This window comes from Ostrinia furnacalis, unplaced genomic scaffold, assembly GCF_004193835.3.
Source record: "Ostrinia furnacalis isolate ACB-3 unplaced genomic scaffold, ASM419383v2 OfSCF2357, whole genome shotgun sequence".
Taxonomy (NCBI): Eukaryota; Metazoa; Arthropoda; class Insecta; order Lepidoptera; family Crambidae; genus Ostrinia; species Ostrinia furnacalis.
In genome coordinates this window covers 1,184,170-1,208,713 of record NW_021132596.1, presented here as the reverse complement: position 1 = coordinate 1,208,713, position 24,544 = coordinate 1,184,170, and positions in this window count along the sequence as shown.

Sequence of the window (24,544 nt, the reverse complement as noted above, 5' to 3'; positions counted from 1 at the left end):
ACTTTGCATTTCCATTGCAAAATCGCTCGTATTCCAAGAGTATTATGATGCTACAGTGTCAAGCTTGATTTGCCGCTGTATGTTCAATAAGGCGGCAGCAGGAGCGGCTGCCCGCGAGTCAACATTCAATAAGAGCTGTATTGTGTTGCATCGCGATTCAGTTTGTTCACTCTTCAATATCGCCGAATTGTTTTGGTCGTATTGGAAACTGTACAACTTGAATATGTCAGCCAGTTGATGGAGGCAGTTTAATGCTGCTAATAATCTTGTGTTGAATTACAGCAGCCCCTACAAATATTTAAGATGCATTTAGACATTGACGATTTTTTTTGGTCAAAGAATATGTGGCAATGTTTGGGAAGTGAATTATCATGGCTTCAACTGGCTTCAAGAGTCAAAAAATGTACCTATTTAGTATAAAGCCGCTATCTTGAGCTTTCTTGACAAATGATTTCGTCACATCAGCATGGAATTTCTTTTTTTATGCCTAGAAAGGCAGGTAAGTATTTGACTGAAATCGCACCGGTGTTAAGTGAGATGCAATCTAGAATGAATGGTACATATCTGCCCTGTAAGTGCTTATTCACTCTCGCCTTGAGAAGGCCCGGATTTCTGTTTTCTTTTAGCTGTGGTGGGGCCGTAGAACTACTGGCGGTGGCTTATGTTGCGATATCTCGAACTGAGCCGCTTTAATTTGCAACAATGGGGATTGGAGTTAAATAAAGGCGTAAATATTGTGACGGGATATGAAATATTTTAATTTATATGCTCTTCAAATATCCGCAGTCTGTGTGACTGGAGTTTTTTACTTAAAATGTATGATCAATGTCAGTCAAATAATATGATTTGTGAAGTATTATAATTTGTAGATTGGCTGATAAAGAAAAAAATCTTTTATTCAGATCTCATTCATTATCTATCATTATGCTTGCTATTAGATAGTGCGGCGTAACTAATTATATCGATTGGGAGCTGGACGCAGGCCGCTACCAATCGATCAACATGGAAAGCAATGAGGGGAGGCCTATGTTCAGCAGTGGACGTCCTATGGCTGAAATGATGATGATGATGATGATGAACTAATTATTTTATACGCAACGGAAATAGAGAATCGAAATCGAATGTTACGTTGTCTAACATACTGCCTTAAAAACAAATCGTTGCCCTATTTAAAATGCTCGTTTAGTACTCTTACCGTGATATTTTAAAACTCTATCTACGGATACAATTCACTTACAAAATTGAGTAAACACTGAGACTAAAGGTTAGACCAGACCAACGCGTGCAGCCGGCGTGCACGATGACGATGGCGATGGCGACCAGACAGCGTGTATGAATTTGTAGCGATGTGTTCACATCAACGCGTCCTGTCATTGGTCGCGGCGATCTATGCAGCGTCTGCACGCAGCGATCAGCGATCATCGCGACATTTGTCACTATGACGTTTCTGTTTTTTAAAATCGATGTAATAAATAGTAAGTAGGATCTGTTAAAAAGTTTTTACACAATTAAAAATGAATTATTCATAACCTACCACTAGTCTGACCTACTTGAATAATATAAAAGGTTTTATAAAAAAGTATCAATATCAGAATTTATTTTTATGTAATAAACAAATTATTCTAGTTTTCTCGAGAACCTGCTTCTTCAACTTCATAAATAAAATTGGGATATTAACTGCAGAACAAAATAATTGAGAATGTACATGTCTGCAGCTTTCTCAAAGGCCCTAGAGCAATTCTAAGTATGCCATAAATAAAAACCTAATTAAAGTCATCAAACGTCTCAGTCATTAATTTAGTGCCACTAGAAACACCTAGTTGATCAAAACTGTGGGTCTAGACAAAGTGCAAATTATAATCGCAAACCAGTCGATAAGTGGTCGAAAAGCCCCTTTTTTGTATGGAGTTTTGACGGATTCGATTTTCGATTCGATCAAAAAGTGCGTTTTGTCTAGGGGGGCTGATGTCTTTTTGTATTTTTGGGTTGTTATTAAAGGCAAAAAAGATATTTGGACTATTATACATGTACTCTGTGGTTTGGGTGCATAATGTAATTTCCTTTGCCTTAAAAAAGTAAATGTCAAGATGACTGTTGCACCAAAAATGAAAATGAAAAGCCGTCGCCAAAATAAAAGAAGAAGAAGAATGAAAATGAAAATTGATTTTGATAGATGTTGTGTTGAATTCTGTGTAGTTTTGTGCGATTTAACGATAAGAACGACAGTGGTAAAAGTTAAGGGGGGGCAAATTTTTTCCCTCAAGGAAAAATATGAATTGGTTATAATCTTACTTGCACACAAGGATACTATACGAGCACGTCAGCATCGACCGCGACCATGGACCGCGACCTACAACATGCTAGCCGACTGGCCCATGAACCCTGAACGAACGTGCACCGTAGGCACTCTACACCGACGGCACATTGGACTGGACACATTGAATTGTGTACATTATGTAAATCTTGTATATAGCAATAGCATAACAGTAATAAACCAGATATCATCCGTCCGCGTTGTGTTTTATTTCCCCCACTGAGGCCAAGAAAGCCTTAGTGCAGTCCTCCTTCCTATCTATGAAACCTTTCTTTAAATCTAATTAAAAGGTATTGTTAGGGCTCTAGGGACTACAAATGAAGCCAGAAATATAGCTTGGTTATGAGTAACCAATACCTACTACCTATAGGTACCGCATGTAATCCTGTCTCATTCTATAATATATGGCCGCCTGAATAAACTTGAGTGAAAAAGTGTTTCCACTGTCTCAATTGCATCAAAAGCTCCAAACAAATCATTTAATTCAGTTTCCATTTTGCCGAATAGGCGTGATTGACAAAATGCGTGACAGTTGTGGTGACAGTGACAACCTGCACGCGCAGTGATCGCCATCGCGGTCGCGGCAGTGTGAAACAACTTTTGCACGCGCAGTGGTCGCCATCGCCATCGCCATCGCTGCACGCGTTGGTTTGTCCGAACCTTAAGTGCTAAGCGTATATTCGTAGGCACTAGAATGCTAAAAGTGCACTTACTTCCGAAGTTTTTACTTCTTTCTTTCTTTTGAAAAGGCATTGAAAACAGAACTACAGATCAGGCTAATTGGATGAGAGCTATCGTGGTTGCCCTGAAGTTCTGACGGTATTGTTTCAGTTCTAATTTTATCTTTCTTATTTTACACAAACTGAACTTGTAATTGTTGCTCTAGGGCTGGGTTTACACTAAAATTAATGATTAATATACGGTGCCTATTTATATTGAATTAAAATAGATTTCTCGTTAGAGATACATGTTTGTCCATAAAAACAGAAATTGTAATCATCATTTTGGTACCCCTTCGCACTAATAAACATGTAGGGTTAATACTGGGACGTGTAAAAGTGCTTTTTAAAGCCTATTTACAGATATAAATGAGGTTTATGAGTTTCTTTATGTTAATTTCACTAGTCACTAGATTTGATAAAGAATAAAGATCCTTCCTAAACTTGAAACTAAAAATGAGTCACCAACGGTTCAACTTTTTTACCACAACTCCATTCTATGATTTTATTATGAACCTGGCTGAGGCCATTAAAAATAATTGTTTCCATAGTGTACCTTCAAATTATTCTCATGAATTTATTTAAATATTATCGTACAAAATTTCCGTTTAATATCCAGGTAGCGCGTGCTCACGTGGCAACATTTCACGGAGTTTAGACGTTACCGTTTAGCATAAAAAGTAAATGTGTGCATCCAGCTAAGTGCTGAGAACATACGCAAGCTTAGTCTTAACGTGCACATTGGGTGCCTTTAGTGTTGGCGACTGGTGTGTAATGTAACGATAGACAGGTATATCAATAAATATTGTTATTTTTCTGGCAAAATTTCATCAATTTTTTCTTTCTTAACTTTTCTCAGTTCGACGGCTTGTCTAACTCTAAGCAACAATCGCTATAGCCATTACACAAAACTGAAATTATTGGGACCTCGGTTCTAGTTAATTGCAGTCCCAGTTGCCGGAAACCTCCATAGCCTAAGTCCGAGACTATTCCCATCTCGCGTTCCCACCGCTGCAAATCCTGTGTCAGGATCTAAGGCTTCACCGCCAATAAAAACCCAACCAGTGAAGGCCGAGTTTGTTCCGGGGAAAGTTAACTGTCATTGGACCCGCAACGAAATTAATCAGAAAAACATAGGAGGAGTTCGAAGAGCCTATGTACAAAGTGTATCGTTACCCTCCACTCGCACAGCCGCACTAGACTCGACGCAAAAACTCATGGCAGGCGGGGTCCATAATTTTGGAAACAGATGCAACTCGCAAATATTTTATTAATTTTTACGTATTATAAGCAACGCTATGCCAGCCTCTGTGTGACGTCACATATAACCAGTGTGAGTGCGAAAGATATGCACTGTTTTATTACTACACCGCCTGCCCGAGTCTGCGCCGAGTCACGCCGAGTATAGCACTAGAATCGCTGCACTGTTCGAATCGTTAATTATAAAAGCATCGAGTGAGCTCTTAGCCAGGCATTATACAACAACCGGCGCTAATTATGAAGAGCAATGGGCTCGCGTGCAGCCCGGGGCAGTTATGCTAATCTTATTAGTCAATCCACTTCGCCCCTGCAGTTTTATGTACGGGTTTTGCAAAAACGCGCTTTTGTTACAAAGCTCGTGCGCTTTTGGCGTGTGTTCCGATATTACTTTGTTGTTAAAATATTTTACTATGTCAATGTACCTATAGTAGCTAATATACCCAGGTACATCGAAAGAAAAATATGTTTAAAGCCATAACATGTCACTAGGTATGAAGCAAATAACGTTCATGCATTCATGTTTAGTTTGCTTGGGAGCTTCAAAGCTGTATGAGAGACTGCGTAGACTGATTAGCAACAAGTATTTCTCCTGTCTCTGACAGAATTATTAGTAATCTTCTTTGTATAGTATCATTATTCTATATTTTCAATTGAATCGATTTATTTCTTATCCATAAACTTTCGAGCCAGCATCAGCTTTATTCAATCACAATAAATTGTCAACGTCGCTTTATCCGAGGCAATGTGCCTCAAATTCCGAACTAGCAATTACCCTGCAGACAACTTCAAACAACAGACATCAAATCAAAGGTGAATCGAAGGTCTTAAATAGCTCCAACGGAAACAAAGGAACAATTTTTTCAATCGGCCAACTTTTACGACGCAAAGAGTAAGTACGGATTTACAGCGAAAGCCCCGCCTTTCAAACTTAGGAAATTTCACTTAAGAAACAAAAGTACTCTAATAAAAGAAGAACAATCATAAAAAGAAAGATGTAGGAAGGCGCTCTCTCTAAAAAATGGGAGGTGCCGTCCTATATCGAGCACAGTCGAATCCCGCGCCATCCTTTTGTGCAAAGTTTAAATTATGTTATAGTGAGTTCTGTGTGTTTCGAGTTCATGTAATATGACGATCTTTCCCTGGAGTGAAATAAGAAATACATTTGCCAAATAAATAAATGATGTTGATAAATTAATTCTTCCAACTTTTTTTTAAATTTTTTTTTATCCACAACGAGGAAGCTCTTGGCCTGTATCTCACCTGATGGTAAGTGACGATCAGGCCGAAGGTGGAAGCGAGCTTCACCCGGAATCCTCAACCACGGAGGAACTGGCTATCTTACCTCTAACTGCCTTTGACTTTGACACCTATTACATTTCACTTAACAAAGCAAAGCAATTTTGCCACGTCTATTTTGGTAGATAGTTTACAGTGAAATTGTAGGTCTTTTTAATAAATTGATAACACGTTTGTCTGTGCTCTACCTGTACCTTATTCTAAAGATTTATTATCCTTTTACTCATAACGTCCCCCGCTTTGCAGCGGAGGAAAATTCCAGTTATACTACGAATATATTAATATTCTTCAGATTGAAATTTTTGCGGTTTCTGAGATATCTTCCGGGTGTACTTATCCTTCACTAAACTAACAAGTGAACAGAGTGAATAAGACGTTTAGAATACATCCTTGTTCTCATCACACTAGTCTCACAGTAGGAAGTCTCTCATGAATATTTGAATCTTCAAACACAAATGGAATGACAACCACACGCAACCAAACGCAGTAAGTATCGAACTGATGCACAAAATTCAATCTTATTAACATTAAATTGTAATGTAATTTTTTTCTAGTGTGATCAAAGTGAAATCCTACGAAACTTAAAAAAGTCACACCTTTCAATTACTCGCAGATTAGAATCAAAAATGATTGCGACGAGCTCGGAAAATTACATGATACCTTAGTTTGATTAAAAAATTCAATTTGCTCGGGTCTAGGGCTTCGTTGGTGGCTTTGCGTAACTCCGTCTCACCTTTCAGCGATTACTATTTAACTTCACGTTTTATTTCTTGCTGAAGTGACATTTTCGAAGACTTTTAGTAGATGCGAATTTTCTTAGCAGCTTTTTTACTAAATTTACTTTCGAATTTATTCGCATGAATTTTGATAAAACACATCTTGCGTGAAGCAAGCAGTTTTTCAGTTTATTTTTTCAAACAATTTCATCTTCTCCAAGTAATATTTTAAAAATGTTTTCAAACTACAAACATCTCTTATTCATTTTGTTTTCGTAAAAACAAAGTTCTTGGTAAAAGCTGAAATTTCGAGTAATCGAGTTCACCTACATCAGACAAAAGTTTTTATTACTATGTTCACTACAAAATTTGTGAAAAACACAACTTTTAGCAGAGTTGTGTTTTTTAGCAAACTCTAAATGCGCAGGTACACTGAGAAAGAGTCGTAAAACAAACTTCATATTATGTTTTATATGCGTATAAAATATTTAGATATCGTAAAATGTTGCGCGGAGGATATTTTGAGAACATTTCCATATATCTGTGAGATATTTACGTTTATTTGCCTCGCATGCCATAGAGGGATGGATATGAAACAAAATATTTTATATATTCGTTTTCATTATTACCTCATCATTTTTTATGAACATCAATAGGTATTAGTTTCTTTAGTATACTAGTCGCTTTCTTCTGTCAAATTTTTCACAAAAAAAAAACTTTTTTGCTCTCTAATGAAATATTCTTTCATTTCAGAATCTACTCGTAAATAAATATTTATGTCAATGAATCTATTTAATTTGTTATACTTAAATATTATGACGTAAAAGATTGAAAATAATGTACTTGAAAGAATAACTTAAATAAACTACAATTTTAATCGCCATTGAGAAAAACACTACTTTACTCAGAACTATTCGCCCAGGAACAATTTTATTTTTAGCTTTTCACTCACTTTAGTTAAAGATTTCATAATTGCAAACGTAATTACCAATTTCCAACCGCCAGCATACCTACCTATTCATGTAAGTAGGTATGTATGTAGGCATTATAGGCTTTACGCATTGTCCACGTCCATTGCATGACATGTGCAGACAACGCCGCGGCACAATGCGTTATCATGTGCAAAGTGTACTTGAATTAATGACGACAAGACGGCTGTCAGCGGCCAGGTTTCGGCGATATGGCCTTATGTGTGACGTAATTTATTAGGGTGGAGTGAGTATGTAGCGATGTGAGAAGCTGGATGTGTTAAGTAAGTGATAGGTAGTTTAATGCCCGTTTTCACCATCAATCCCTAATTTTTAAGTGACCCCTATAAAAACAAAATTCCTGTCATAACAGGAGCAGGACAGTAGTCAAAACATTTACAATAGGGGACACTTAAAAATAGGGATTGATGGTGAAAACGTATCCATCCATCCATCGTATATTAAAAATGTATCCATCACCCATTGGGACTCAATGGGACTACACTCTTATAAACATACTTTTACCAAAACCAAATCGCAAATTGTCTTTTTTTTAACGATTTGGCAAAATTTTTGTTTGAATTAATGACGACAAGACGGCTGTCAGCGGCCAGGTTTCGGCGATATGGCCTTATAATATGTGTGACGAATTTATTGGAGTTAAAGTATGTAGCATTGTGTGGGGCTAGTGACTTAAAACAGAGTTGCACCACCTTATTTTAACCATAACAATATCAATAACCGGTGCTTTTTGTATGCAGTTTGACAGGTTTTTGACGCTTGTTAAAGTTAAAGTAAGATGGTGCTACTCAGCCTAACGCCCATATTTACAAACGATGCTTGCTTGTAAAGCAGAAAACTGAACGCACAGCGTTGAATAGAGCTCCGTGATTGGTTCGTGTGTCACCCTGTGCGTCCATGCGCACTGTAAGACCTCATAGTAATGTTTCTGAATACGGGCGTTAGTCTTTATACCATTAAGAATTTATCCATCACTATTTTTTGTTAGTAGAAAAATTTCAATGGGACACTACACTCATAAAACATACTTTTACCAAAACCAAATCGCAAATAATAATTGTCTTTTTTTTAACGGTTTGGCCAACATTTTTGTTTGAATTAATGACGACAAGACGGAGCTGTCAGCGGCCAGGTTTCGGCGATATGGCCTTATGTGTGGCGTAATTTATCGAGGCGGAGTTAGTATGTAGCGATGTGAGAGGCTGGAATCTAGAGGTGTTAAGTAAATGATAGGTAGCTTAAATCTATAAACCATTTAGGCTGAGTTGCACCACCTAACTTCAACCGTAACTATGAAGATAACCGGTGTTTTTTTGTATGTGTTTATGAAATTACTAGTTTACTATCGAAGTTTGTATAGAAAGAAATTTTTTTGCCATTTGCCCTTTGGTTCGTTTGTTTTTATTATAACTTACACAAAATATCATCAACTAGATTTTAAATATAACCCTAGGTAACCTGCCTCATAGGAATATTCCGAAATTAAAACTGCAGCTTATGTTCAAACAACCTTCAATCGATAACACCTTAATATAATACCGTAAGTTATTGTTTTCCCTGACCACAACAAAAGACTAAAACGCTCCTCCATCTTGTTCCAAACCAAAGACAAACACGTCCAGAACCGTGACGAATGCCTGCTCTTTTACCATCTAAATGCATTAGTGACACGGATCACTTAACACCGGCCACCTCCGTCATCCGCAAGCATATTCTTCACACGGAGAGCGTATGATTTTATGAGCACTCCGCCCGTCGGGGGAATCCCCTCGTGCCATTTGTCAGACGGTGTCCAAAGCTGACGTGACGTTATCTGTCACGAACAGGGCCAAGACGAATGCGCGTTGTGCTGATCGTACGCTTTTTATACATCGCTCGGATTGGTAAGTGGACATTGCTTATCGTAAATTTAAAAAACTCAAGAGCAACTTCTGTCTGTATGCTTAGATCTTTTCGCAACACACAATAGATAATTACAAGAGGAAAGTTTAGATGTAGAATAACTTGTGGGAATCTGGGGTAGTTCGCTAGTATACCTATTAATTGTATACTTGGTGAAGTTTTATTAAGATCAAACGTTATAAGCTCAACTAATTCTATAGCTGCCGTTGTCCTTGCCTTATCGCTTTTATCCTAATGTTACTCAAATGATAGTAATGTGTAGTTTCCGTCTGTATCCTTTCATATCAATTAAAAGCATTTACGGACACAAATGTGGAGATCAGTACTCTTTTGCTACAGGAAAAAATGTATACTGACTATGGTAGAGCCTTATAGGGTACCTTGAAAGCACGAATCAAGATCTATCTAGGCACTTAAGTTTATCATCAAACTAGCGGCCGCCCGCGACTTCGTACACGTGGATCCCGTTTTACCCCTTTATGGATTTAATTTTGCAAAATCCCGTCTTAGTGAGCACCTACGTTCTAAAAGGATGCAAAATTTGAGACACCTAGCACTTAGGTATAGTTTCTGAGATTTCATGATAAGTGAGTGAGTCAATCAGTCAGTCAGTGACCTTTCGCTTTTATATATTTCGACGATAATTATCACTTTATTTTCGCACGTAAGCTTCAAGATGCCAAAACCATTAATCGTCTCCAGCAAATTAACGGTTACAAGTGCCCTCAAAGATTCTCCAGCTTAATCAATTCGAATTACCACACATAAATTCAAACAATAATCACAATGAAATGCCATTAGAATCGGGCGAAGCGCCGCGGGAGAATTCACCGAATCTGCAATAGCTACAATAAAACGGTCAACCCATTTCATATTTAGTAATCTAACATAATTATTCCCGATTGAAATAATTATTTAAGGTATTTTTAACGTAATTGGGAAATGGGGAAAATTGTTATGAAAACAATAAATATTTTTCTATGATTTGTTTGTAGAATTGGATGTACCTACTTACTTCTAACCTTATGTTCAACATGGATGTTGTGAATGACCTGATGGTGGTGAAATCTACAAACTACATACTTTTTCTCTATTGCTACGATAAAATATTATTACGTTACTTATTTAAGTACTTAACTTGTTCTATTTTTAAAATAAAAGAAAAAACAGATAATATGCACCTGTTTTTTTAAATAACTGAAAAATTAGCGAATTAGGTACTTTGCAAAAAAAAATATAGGTGTAAAAACGCTGCATTGTACAAGTACATTCAGAAGTGAGGTGCCTCTTCTTTTTTGCCCATAACATAACCGGGCCCGGATTGCCGTTTTTCTGAAGGGCGGACACAGGATTTTGATTTCTAGGATATTTGTAGGGAACTTTAAGATTGAGCTTAGATAGAAGATGTGGACAGTCAACAATTCCATTTATTAATTTAAATAAAAATATAAGATCGAGTGCAGTTCTACGGTTTTCTAAAGGTTTCATTTTAAACTGATCTAGTCGTTTTGAGTAGCTCGGATTTTTTTTTGTATGTATTGTACCTATATGATGTACTTTAGACTTTACTTATCACATTTCCAAAACGGCCATCATGTCTGAACGTGTATATCGTAATAGATGCTATTTATGAAACAGTCATTTACCGAACCCGTCGTTTATGAGGAAACACAATGACCAGATTAGACATGTGTTGGGGATGATGAAGTCATTATCTCAAAGATACAAACAGTTTAGGGTTATACTTGAGATTATAGCAAAAATGTTGCTCATCAGATGGTGATTTTAGGCGCGTGTTTATTTTTTATTTATCCTGCAAGGCAAAGACATAAAACATGCTGCCTATTTTGCAGCGTAAAACATTTAGATTCAGGCAAATACATAAACCGTACAGCCTACTTTGTCACGTTAAAGGATCTGTCAAGTTAATGTAACTGTAATGTCCACCAAAAAGCAATTCCTTTTTTATTAGATTCGAACAATTTTCCCAGTTTTTCATGGTTTATTCTCATACATCGTCGTCTCCTTATACATTGTTTTATGGATTTAAAATACATAGTTAGAATTTGTGTAAAATAGTAACTTTCTCACTCATCCCTCAACAATGATCCTTGATTCGCTGGGGACTGGAATTCGCTGCCTGTTGCTGTCTTTCCTGAAGACTATAATCCGGGCCTTTTCAAGGCGACAGTGAATAGGCACTTACAGGGAAGATATGTACCATCCTAGACTGCATTCCACTTAACATCAGGTGCGATTGTGGTCAAATACCTACCTTGTTATGCATAAAAAAAAATCTTTTAGACAAAATTATGGCAGTTGGACGCTATCAGTACCTCTTACCAGTCAACAAAGTTTTAGGTATTAAACCTGAAAACCGTTCAGGGATCAGATATCCAATTATGATCAGGTTATTAAGTTTATTAACCGCTGAACCATAGACGGGCAGGGGTTTGAGCTATAATTGAGATACTTGAGACGGACAAGATTTTGTTATGCTTTTTATATTAACTAGCTCGAAATAAAAAACGACGACATCGTTTCAGTGGTGTTCTTTCTTGATTTGATCAATAATGCTGAGTTGCACCACCTAACTTGGAGCTTGACAGCTTACGTGCCTACTCTGTGTCTAAACTTTTAAAAAAGTTTGAAAGAACGCAGAATAATTTATGTAAATTATTTTGACACATACCTACCTACCTACTCGTACCTTTCAGGTGTTTGGTACAGTCAAAAGAACATCATACCATACATTTTATTGCAAAATCGCCTCTATTACAACTGCACAAGATACCGGTAATTACCTTGTTATGCTGTAGTCCGTACTTCAAATGTTTATGAACGTAAAAACTTCCAGGCAGCAAATCTTAATTAGCGAATGAAAACTTTCAAATCAATACGGCGCGGTGAAAACTCGTGACTAAAGAGTCCTGTCAAAATTAATAAGAATGTATTTCTTAACTTTGTTCTTAGGTAATTATTTTTTATCTTACAAAACTTCGCCATTACGGACTTAATATTCTCAGGTAAATCTTTTGGGTTCAGCTGTCTATCTTTCCGTTATTAATTTTTATTAAAACTTTTAATTACCATTATTCGCTTTTACCATTATTTACCTTCAATATTCTCTTCATTTCTTGGCTAATAAACTTGGCCTTTATGAAAAAAATACTTAACTTCGAAGGTTCCAAAGACTGGACTGAATATTCTTTCCCTATCCAAAAGGCTACTAATAACATTTTCATACATAATATATATTTCAAGCCTTTGTAAGGTAAAAAGCAACATAAAACTCTACCCCTATTACATCTCAATCCCAAAATACGTAGTAAAGAAATCAAGCGGACTGAAAACTCGCGCACCGACATATTAGCGGCAATAATTTAAAGATAATGCCCGTGTAATTTCGCCCAAGCGGCCCCCGAAATCTATGGCCTTAATAAACGGGAACGAACTCTATGGATACAATTATTTAACAAAATTACTGCTTTACATGACACGCTTAATGAAATTACAAACAATGCAGCGCCTGTTCGGGATTTAATTTGACTATTTTAATTAATACGTTCCCATTTAGTGCCCTCGTTCGGCGTAAAGATTTTATTCAATTTTAAAAGCGGTAGAGTTGTGAGCGGATTACCGGACGGACTACGGATTTCGGATATTATTTTTGCATAATTTATTTAAAGTACCAAAAGCAACGAATGATGGTACCTACTCAAGTGTATGTATTTTTTGAGCAAACAAGATAAGTGCAAAAATAAAAAGAAATACCGAAGAAAAAATTAGTTAAACCTTTTTTTTTTGTTTCAAAGGTAAGTGAACTTTGATTGTTGTGAGCTCAATTACTTATCAGCCAAAATTGGAGAGCAGGCCTTAATTAATTTCACTTACATCTTTAATACTAACATTAAGTTATGAAAAGATTTCATAAAACATTCATCGCACAACAGCGAAACTTAACAAACAATTCGTCCCAAGAGTGTATTAGAAGAACACTTTATTGCGAAGTTTCAGCTTGTTTGCGAAATTAAAGTGGAAATGTCAAACAAATGCCTCGCGCGAACTAAGTTGGAGTGCTGATTCCTGTCGCGGCGAACACTGATGTACTTTGTCAGATTGGAGACAAAGTTTTTTGAGAATGGGGTTACTGGTCCGAGTATACTGATGTAAATTGAGAATGGGTTAATTACGTATGTTTTCGACTAAGAAAAGAAAAAGGTTTTAAGTACAATTTAATTTATGACATGATTTAAAAAATAAATAATTATTTTACAGTACCATAATGCCTGAAAATTGTTGAACAAGCCAGCGATAAAATCCATAATTCAATTTAAATTATGCTCGGTTTCAATTATTTGACTCTTCCCATCTACAACTCAATTGGTAACGGACTATTATTACCCTGTTTCCAATGCTGCAACTCCCATGTAGCTGTATACCCGCGACTTCAAACTAGATTTGCTGATAAGGTGTGTCATCAGCAAATGAATGACGCAACTCGCCTCTCAATCCGTCAAAATATAACGGCGGTGGTGGAAATCAGGCGCATTACTCTATCAGGAAAGAGTTCTACACAACGACCATAACGTAATGATTAGAGCTAGAGCAAATTTAATCTAAATTTAAATATATGTATAACTCAAAGGTGACTGACTGACTGACTGACTGACATAGTGATCTATCAACGCATAGCCCAAACCACTGGACGGATCGGGCTGAAATTTGGCATGCAGGTAGATGTTATGACGTAGGCATCCGCTAAGAAAGGATTTTACGAAACTCCACCCCTAAGGGGGTAAAATGGGATCCATGCATACGAAGTCGCGGGCAGCCACTAGTTGTATTATAAATTTCTAGTATAAAGTCTAAAGAGTACGGATGCATGAAAGTACGCTGTTAATTTTACTTCGATCCAAAACTCGACTCAATGCAGATTAAAGTACTAATGTCAAACAAATGTGGCACAACTTGAACAAAGTTGGAAGTGCCAATTCCTGTCGCGGTGACACAAGCGGACCATGTACTCTGTCGGCTGAAAACAAACTTATCGGACTGTAAGCTTCGCTATCCTTGGATAGCGTTGCTTGTATAGCAGACGCTATTTGATGAACGAATTATTCCCATCTCTCTGTTAAATACGCTATCATTGCAAAATAATTTACTTACTACTTTTTATGAGCTGTCAAAATGCGATTTTCCCCTTTTTTAAGCAATATAAACCCAAACGTCTATTCACCACTACTGTTTATCAACTAAACATAATTCGATTACGAATTGATTGAAAATCTAAAATAGTTGATGGAAATCTGATTGTGTTTTTAGAAATAGATCAGTGCATTCTTTTAGCCTTTGCCTTTTTTAACCTTTTAGTAATTGGTAAATAGCTAGAATCTATGGCTATTATGGTGTCAAGTGATAGTTACTCTCTACAAAAATATTATGTCGTACCTATTGAGAAGTTTGGAAAATTACACCAATAGCCAAAATATCTTCTTCTTCTTCTATTCGTGTCGACAACAAATTTACACAGTGTCAGCCCAAAACTCCGCCACAGGAGTGGCGTTGTCAGAAGCACTCATCAAATCAACAGCCAAATCAATATTATTAACTTACGCTATGCTTCTATGAACGTGAACGTGTATATTGGGTACACGTGCGTTATTAATTTATATTACTGAAGCCAATTAAAATATATTTTAATACGATTAGCGAATCTCAAATTATCAGTCTCTTACTTTGTTGTTGGATTTTCCGTCATGCCATTTTGAATTAAACCTTATCTTATTTCTAATCCAATCTTACAAGACAGAGTCTACACTCAAAATTAAGTAACGATGTTAAGTATTTCTTAAACGAAAACCTTATATTAAAACATAAAGTACCCTTGTAAAATAAATGGGAAGATCCCGCCATTTTGCGTTATAGGGCAGTAGAGCGTTATTATATTAGGCTGTATAAATAACTATCTTCTTTAGAATATTACACGGTAATTTATTTTGGTATTACTTGTAGGAAATTGCTACATTTTTACTTTAATTGTCATGTAAGTATTGCGATTTTGGTATTTTTCTTTCACATAATAAATGTGTGAGTAGGTCTATAACTTTCTAAAAACTTAGGATGGATCATCAACATCATTTCAGCCATAGGACGTCCAATGCTGAACATAAGCCTCCCCCAATGCTTTCCATGTTGATCAATTGGTAGCGGCCTGCGTCCAGCGTTTCCCTGCTACCTATAAGATGTCGTCGGTCCACCTTGTGAGGGGTGTGTAATGTATGATATAACTACATATCATATAATACTTAGAGGATATAACATCAAATTATATAAAATCATTTAATATAATAATTATTTACTATAATAAACGAATAATATAATTTTAAAACGAATAATTTTAAGACAAATAACTAACAACATAACTGATATAAAACGGTTTGATATAATGAATATTTTCTATAAAACTTACAATGTATACTATTTAAAACAAATAACATTCAAATCATATAAAAATAAAATGTCGAACAATCAAATGAGATAAAATTCTTTTCCTATAAAACTTAAATCATATAACAATAATTTTATATAAAGTTCAATTGTTATAATAAGCATTGCATGCAGCAAGCAAGCAAGCAAACAAGCAAGCAAACAAGCAAGCTAGCAAACGAGCGAGCAAGCAAGCGAGCAAGCAAGCAAGCTAGCAGGCTAGCATGCAGGCAAGCAATCAGGCAAGCAAGCTAGCAAGCAAGCTAGCATGCAGGCAAGCAAGCAGGCAAGCAAGCTAGCAAGCTAGCAAGCTAGCAAGCAGGCAAGCAAGCAAGCAAGCAAGCAAGCAAGCAAGCAATCAAGCAAGCAGGCATGCAGCATGCAAATTTGACTAAAAACTTGAGACTTCTGTCACGGCTCCGGCACTGCGGGGCTCTGGCGGTCCCTCGCGTGCTAATCGCCTCGCCCCTCCGTGCCTACGCGCTTCTAAATTACACTCTAGGGGTAGGGCAGACAAGACTACGTGGAGTCGGTTTTACGGCGATTCGTTTTTGTCACTAAAGTCATTTATAAGTCAAGCTAAAGAAGGACATACTAAAAGTTATACATATCTATCAGAAATTATATCAATTAAAGAGTATACCAAATAGTCGTTATAACAAATAATATTTATTTTATGTAATGGTTATATGAAATATTATTTATATTAAACAAAATTACATCAAATGAGTCTTAGATTAAGTAAGGTTTATATCAAATGTCTTTATGCGTTTTGATTGGTATCTGAAATGACATTATTAGAAATGCTTTATTATATGAAGTAAACATTATATGTTAAAAAATTATATCAAGTGTCATTATAACATACGTTTATTATACAATATGAACGTTATTGAAATGAATTTATACCATATAAACTTATATAAACTGTCACGCACCCCCTTGTGAGTGGACGTCCCACGCTGCGTTATGGTTATAGTTATTGTAAAAGTAAGATGGTGCAACTCAGCCTTAGAATGTATAATGTTATTGTACGGTTATTACTTTTACTGATCTGTTGTTATATCACCAGTAAAAGAGTATGAAAGCGTTCATAGGTCACATCGCAAAGTGACTTTAGGCTAACATTAAAATGTGTGACAAAATAAATGAAATTCTGTAGTTCAGAAATTCGAAAAAATTAGATACATCGATTCAGAAATCGATGCTTCTAATCGAGAAAATCTCTAGCGAATCCGCATAGCAATTAAAAAGCGATTAACATTGAGAGCGGCGTCGGCACCTGCGTCCATTGTCATACAGCTAATGGCCCATTTGAACCTAGAAACTATCCTGTTTGCTTGTTTTGTTACTTTGTCAACCCTCACTGGGATAACTATTCCCATTTACAGCCTGAGCTGTAATAAAAACGACCACTTTTATCATAAATAACGAATGAAAAGCCATTCTAAAGAGCCATTCAAAATTCGTGTTACGAGTTGCTAACAATTCCTCGTTGTATTTTTATCAGCCGTAAATGGATGCGTGGATAGCGATGTCCATATCGTTGTCGATGCCTAATGTTAAAATTTTGGCATTGAAGTATAAATAAATATCCAGGAGAGTTGATATTGGCTCAGTATTAGTACCTACCTGTACCTATCAGAATTAGATCCTCTTTATTACTAAAAAATAAAAGATTTAGTATACTTTTCAGTGCTGTGTTCGCTGCTTCATAAGAAAAATCAATGTTTCGAAATTTCACATCGGATTTTTTTTTCATTAGGTACGTTTTCATTGCTCAAGTCATACCTACCATACATATTCCATACCTACTACATATTCCTACACTGAAGATATTGTATCTCCTGAAAAAAAAATACTCTGTTCATGCTATGCTTATAGCACAGATTACATTGCGAATATTAAATTAGCTTACTTGTCAATTAGGTACGTATCAGTTAGCTTTGGTAAAGATTCAGCTTATGAATAAAAAAATATTTCCACCTTACATTTCTTTTCATGATTCTTTTCACATATAATTAACTGCCACGCTATTTAATTGAGGGCTCAATATTTCGAACTGAGCGTGATCAGTTGTAATCAACGTAATTTATGTTTTAATGGAAACGTGTAAACGTACCTAATGGGTTACTGAAATGTGGACGTCATATTTCAATCCGGTTTTTGTTTTATTGAAAGTTTAATTTAAATTTTCACATTATTTTACCGCTCAAAATTCATGCCTCTAAAAACAACTGAAAATCTGAGCTGAATGTATACCAAAGTTAGCACCTTTGATAAGAATCATAATAATAATCAATGAAACATCAATAACTTATCGCAAATTATGTATAACAAACCTTATTCGTTATGCATATTTTACGTCCTTGACAATTTCGTTCGTTAACCTTAGATTTTGTTCAAAAGAAAGAACATCATTTATAGTTCTTCTCTTTCTCGTCATTACAACCGTACCTATTACATATTACCAGTACATATTATTATTTTGTGCTATTACCTACTCTGTCTCATGTCTAAAAATTGCGACGATAATTATATTTTTTAGTCTGCACTCTGTATTTATTTTAACTGTGGAAACTTTGCTGATTTCTGTCTTATTTTTTGTGTGATTATTTGTCTGTATATCAAAATTGTTTGTTTCCCTAATATAAATAAAATAATAAAAAAGCTGGACCGTATAAAAAGCTAGTTCTCATAATTTTCCAATGCTTCAATTAATCAGGAATCTGATACCAATTTCACAAGTTCGATGCAGTAAAAGTGCAACTTCTGAAGAAAATTGGCGAAGTTAATAATTAATTATAAACTCGGCTCATCAGCCATAGCACGGCAGATCAAGTTCTGTAATAGTTTTAAAATCAATAGCTTCAATGTACTTTTCTCCACTTTAATTTATAAATCTGGAAACTTATGTTACCTTTTTATTTATCCCAACTCTACAACTCTATCCGAGGATATCATAAGAGAAGACTACGGGAAAAATATCTTAATAGATGTTGTAAGATGCGAATACGGAAGAAATATGAGAACACCCCTTAACCCGTCTGATCCGCGTGGGGAGTGTAGCCCAAAGCCTAATTTTTGTCTCTAGTAAATTAGTCAATTTCTAATTACATCGCACAGTGTTTTATTTTGCCTTAGAAGCGGACATCCATGTTTTATTAATTCAATCGTTAGATATTACTATTATGTATAAAATTGATGAAGGAACTAGTAGTTGCTTTTGTTTAGTTTCGAAGAAATATTAGATTTTGTGATTTTATGAAAAAAAAACCAGTTTTATTATGCATGAAGCCAAAATTTTGTAAATAAATTGACCATAACTATAACGTCTACTTTTATGCAAAAATAAATGGTTATCGGTGCAGTAATTAAAATTTAGGAATTCTTTATTAATTTTTGATTTTCAGAAAACATTTTTTCCTCCGTTGTCCTAGCGAATTGGCAGCAATTCTTACTTTATATTGATGCATGATTAAATTATCAATAATACCTTAAAATATTATTTTCCTTGCATGTCAAAATGTATTTAACCCTTCAAAGTACCGGGAATTACAGTAAAATTCTTACAACCCTTAAAGCGCCCATACGCCGAAATGTAGACGAAAACTCTCCAGAGACGCCTGTCTCAATTAAAGTGATGTAAGATGCGTAATAAAGGGCAATTTGCTTGATTTATTGAAGCATTCGTTACTAAGGTTCGTTTGAGGTTAATTGTAGGCTTACTGATACGAATTGGGGGGTTTTTGCTGTTAGAGATCTAGTTGTACTAAAATTGCGAGGCAACACTGAATTACTGGTTTGGTTATTGCTTACACAAAAAGTGACTTGTGAACTGGAGGTTACTACTAACTGTTCGCATCAGGAATAAAATGTTGCGTAAATTCAACAAACTATTTTGTAGTGAGCTAAACTTGGTTTGGTTATAGATTAACACTTTTCTCAATGAATGTTGACTGTTCAAAATATTTCATATCTTTCCCTACAAATAGCTATTAAAATGAAACTGCAAGTAAAGGGTTACTTATTTCAACTTGTGAACTACATTTAAATACCATTTCTTACAATGTCTCTTAATGCAGGTAAAACATACTTTCTGTGATCTTCATTAATTTAATTGTGGTAAAAATGTTTTTCCTTCCAGGAAAACACTTTTTCAATTTCTAATTAACAAAATAGGAAAATAGGTTTTTCCAATTTGGGTAATTAATTGGGTTGTGTTTTTCGGAATTAATCTTCCTTAAGAACTTTGATTTTATAATTTACAAATTTTAATTACATGATTATGATTAATAATAAGTATTGTGGGAAGGGCTGATTGATTCAATGAAATTAAAAAATAATCAACGAAAAAGCATGATCAAACGTAAGATTTTCATTTGTTTTTTGATTCTTTGATGATCATAATTAAAAGGGGGTACCCAAAAGATTGAGAACCTCATGCCAGTATATAAATTTGAGATATTGCCTAAAGACGGTAAAGACAATATGTTTCTCAGGATCAAAAGCTTACAGAGATTTGAAGTAATTTGTTAGAGCAATTAGAGCATTTCACATTAATCTGAATTAAGCTTTAGTACACCATCTAATTTGACTTCAAAGACTTTGATGAATAGGGATAGTACTCTGCCTTTGTGAGACACATTGATATGATAGATACGTTATTATATTTCAGATGATATGCTGCTATTGGGTATTGATGTAATTGTTTTGAGTATTAGGTGTCAATAGAAACTACAGGAGTATCAAATCCATAGACTGAATTGTAACCTGGATTTGCAAAATCCTTTGTATGATTCTATTCTATGGTTAGCGATAATCACCGTTATAGAGTTTTTCACCTTTTCAGTTAGGTACTGTACATACTATGTAAATAACACTTTAGATGTCTATTTAAATTCACAAAACAGGAATAAAGGCAGTTTTATGACAACCCATTATAGTTTTGTTGCAAAATTCCTTTCATTACGCCACAGTATACTAGCTCGATGTTACTGTCGTTTTGATTAATTTTCATTCTTTTTTATATGATTTATAACATATTAAACTAATAGGCAACACTAATTTCAAGTCATCACACATTAGACATGTACATACCTTAGAATAACTTAAGTAGGTATAGTAAAAACTCACAAAGCATTAAACTTCACAAAAGAACCGCATCCCACCGCACGTGCCATCACATAACACTCAATATTCTCCTTCAGACAGCGTCTCAGTAAGCAGTAATTTATTATATTAAAAACCCACGTTATCCCGGAAAGAACGCACTGCTGACGTGGTCGCTCATAAACTGCTCCCGGATTTAATAAAATTTATTCAGCCCGCTCTACCGGGAGCGACAAATCATAATTCTCCTGGAATAGGTACTTATTTAGTTGGCCCGAAGTTTTAGAGCCAGTAAAGTTTACTCCGGCGAGAATATGCTGAGTGGACGGGTACAGACCTGCTCGGTTGTATTTTACGAGAACTCTTAGAACCCCGTAAACGGCCACTCGGCGGCCTAAGAAGATGTCGATGCTGCTTATTGTGTTTGGGTTAGGGTTTCTTAAGTTCTGTTAGACTTACACAAAGTATACCTAATACCACAGAATCGTCATTTTAACTAATACCTACGAAAGTACAGACGCCAGCACAAGTTAAACACCAAGGTGTCTTATGTAGTTGCAATAGAGTTTATTTGGCAACAAAAATGTACAGTCTATTTCGGGACTATTCCCACCTCTCGTTCCCACCACTGCAACTCCTGTGTAGCCAGGATCTACAGCTTGACCGCCACAAAAACCCAACCAATGAAGGTCAAGTTTGTCCCGGGGGAAAGTTAAACTGTCATTGGACCCGCAACGAAATTAATCAGAAGAACATAGGAGGAGTTCGAAATTAAGGTTCGACTTCCCTCCATTGCAAAGCGGATGACAGGTGACAAACAAAGGTTTAAAACCTTTAAGAAAAAGATTCTGCACCACGGACAATAAATTAAATTAAGGGGGCCTATCTTATGAGCAATTAGCAACTACCTGCCAATAATATTTTTCACAAAATCGCTTAAAAGCACGGAAATTTTTCCTTGTCGCGACAAGATCGGTGTAATAAATTGCGGAAACAGATGTATGTTGTATTGAATTAAGCATTATATCACGTTCATGTTTCCAAAGATCACACTCCCACAAGATATGATGGGCAGACTGCTCATGACTGACATCATCAGTGGAACACTCGCAAAAAGGAGACGGAACTAGTTTGAATTCGTGAAGTTTATGTTTAAAGTTGCCATGTCCCGTGAGGAACTGCGACGAGCAATGGTCGATTTCTAACCATCGCCTAGTTAGACGTTCGCGTACATTCGGGAAGAATTTATATAAGTGACGTCCTTTGACTGACGTATCCCATCTTTTTTGCCATTCATTAAGTAAATCTGAACAGAGGCATGACGGACGAGTTTATAGTCGGGCGCAATGGAAACGCGCACCGCTGACGCAGCGCGCTTACGGTCGACCCGCCACCTCGGTTGGCGCGGGCCGATTTTATCAAACACCCGCAACGAGAGAAAATAAAAAAAAGATGTTTACTCACCGAATATTTAACCAGAAAACACAAACGAGGCGATAAATAGACAGAATAACTTACAGTTTCCGTAGTTCGTGTCACATACAAACCGATTATTACACTCACAAACACTTATAAGCGATTTATCTATTTTTATAAGCAAAAACTCCCGAGAGCTCCGTACGCTAGCACTACACCGTGCGGGGCGGGGGGGGGAAGTGTACAGTCTGTGTACCTACCATGAGTTTACGTTAGGTGTGCTCGCTAGCAAGTACGTCAAAAATCTCTATGAAGATTTTGTTTCTTGAAAGTAGCCGCTAGGGGCGCTGCACAATATGTCATACAATTAATGTAATTTTTTTTACGCAGTCGCTAGCGAGCACACCTAACGTAAACTCATGGTAAGCACACTGATGTGCCGTCGTCTGTAATATAGGTAGAGAAAAAGGTAAAGCTATTACCTACTTTTGTATTAGGTACTTACATAATTTTAAAACCTTATAATTAGATAGATTCTCTGTCAAGGCAATAAGGTAATATTTTTACGCCCGTATTCACAAACATTACTATGAGGTCTCACAGTGCGGTGGACGAACCAATCACAGAGCTTGTGCGTTCGATTTGCCACTTCACTTAAGCAAGCATCGTTTGTGAATACGGGCGTTAGTCACTATCTCTCATATACATAGAATCTACTTATCTACTTAAAGTTTCCAATGATTACTAATAAGCGTAATAAAACAGCAAAGTTAATTGGCTTAGCAAAACATTGTACGGAATCGTAATAAAATGCGAATCATAATGCAAATCGTGAGATTAACGGTCAAAATTAAATGTTAGCTACGAACGAGGCAGCGCCTGATTCTGGAAAACCGCAATTTGCCTCTAAACTCACATTGCTACGTATTTTCGCGGCGTTATTTTTAAATTACTAACACTGGCTTGATGGCGATTTTATTTCCTGGCGTCGGTGCGGGAAATGAGGAAAAGAAGACAGTGCGGATGGAAATTTGGATATAGCACTTTTGTGTTGGTTTTTTAAACAAAATACATTTCGGTCCCTGATTGCTGCTCGCGATTTGTTGAACGGCGAACCATTGTGCCCATTTCAATACTCTTGGCTCTCTTTTTAATACTACAACATTTTTATCGCACTTATTTGATTAGAACGGCACAATCACATAATTATCGCAAAAGTAAAATTATTTTTGAAGGAAAATTTATAAGAAACAAAATCAGTACCTATTGATTAATAACCGAAATACATAGCTTAGGCTGAGTTGCACCACCTAACTTTGACAGTAACTATAACGATAACCGGTGTTTTTTGTATGGAGTTTGTCAGATTTTTGACGAAGTAAGATGGTGCAACCCATAATGATCTTTGTATCAAAACACTCTTGAAACGCTATGGCCATAACGTTAAACTCCAAGCTAAATTGTCCGTCATACGATTAACCGTAAAAGTCCTACGTCATCAAGGCAAAACAATTTATCCTTTCTAGTCCCAGTAAACGAGGGCGTTACAAACACGCTCCTGTGCTATCCCTACACTGCAAGTTAGTACCACAATGTAGATTGACATAGAAGTTCCCCGAAACATGAGTAACTACACGACAGATTAGTGGAATAAGCAATTATAGGTATATCCATCAACAACAGTTCATCCATCCGATATCCGTGATCATTACTCGAGCAACAAATGACAATCTAATAATATAAATAAATGATGAAGTTTGTAAGTTAGCAAATTAGCCTTCACTAAAAAACCTATTAAACTGTAGCGAGGCCATAACACATGGCGATATAATTTATAAGTCGGTGGCGTCAATCACACTAGGTAATTATACCATTTTGTTAGTGTGATTATGAAATGAAGAGTAGTTTTAGTCGTATTAGGTACTATACTTTAAAAAATTTAGCAGGTCGTAGTGCAACAAAAATGTATTCTATTCTTAAAGTAATCGAGGTGTGTTTTGAATTATTCACTAGAGCATGCTCGACGAAATCGTAGATGCTTAAAAATTCGCTTTAGTACTCGGACCAAGACTGCTGTGCCGTTATCCATTGTGGCAGTACTCAATTAAGATATATCCCTGGTATTAAAACCAGCTTAAGTACTCCAGGCCAAGTAGGAGGAGTCGGGTTTATTTCACGTGCAATTTAACAAGACGTAAGGTATTGCAAAACAGCTCATATGTTCGTAATACTCAGGTTGCATACTCACTGAAATAAAGAGCGAAGTACTAGGTAGGTCATCACCATCATTTCAGCCACAGGACTTCCACTGCTGAAAATATAAGCCTCCCC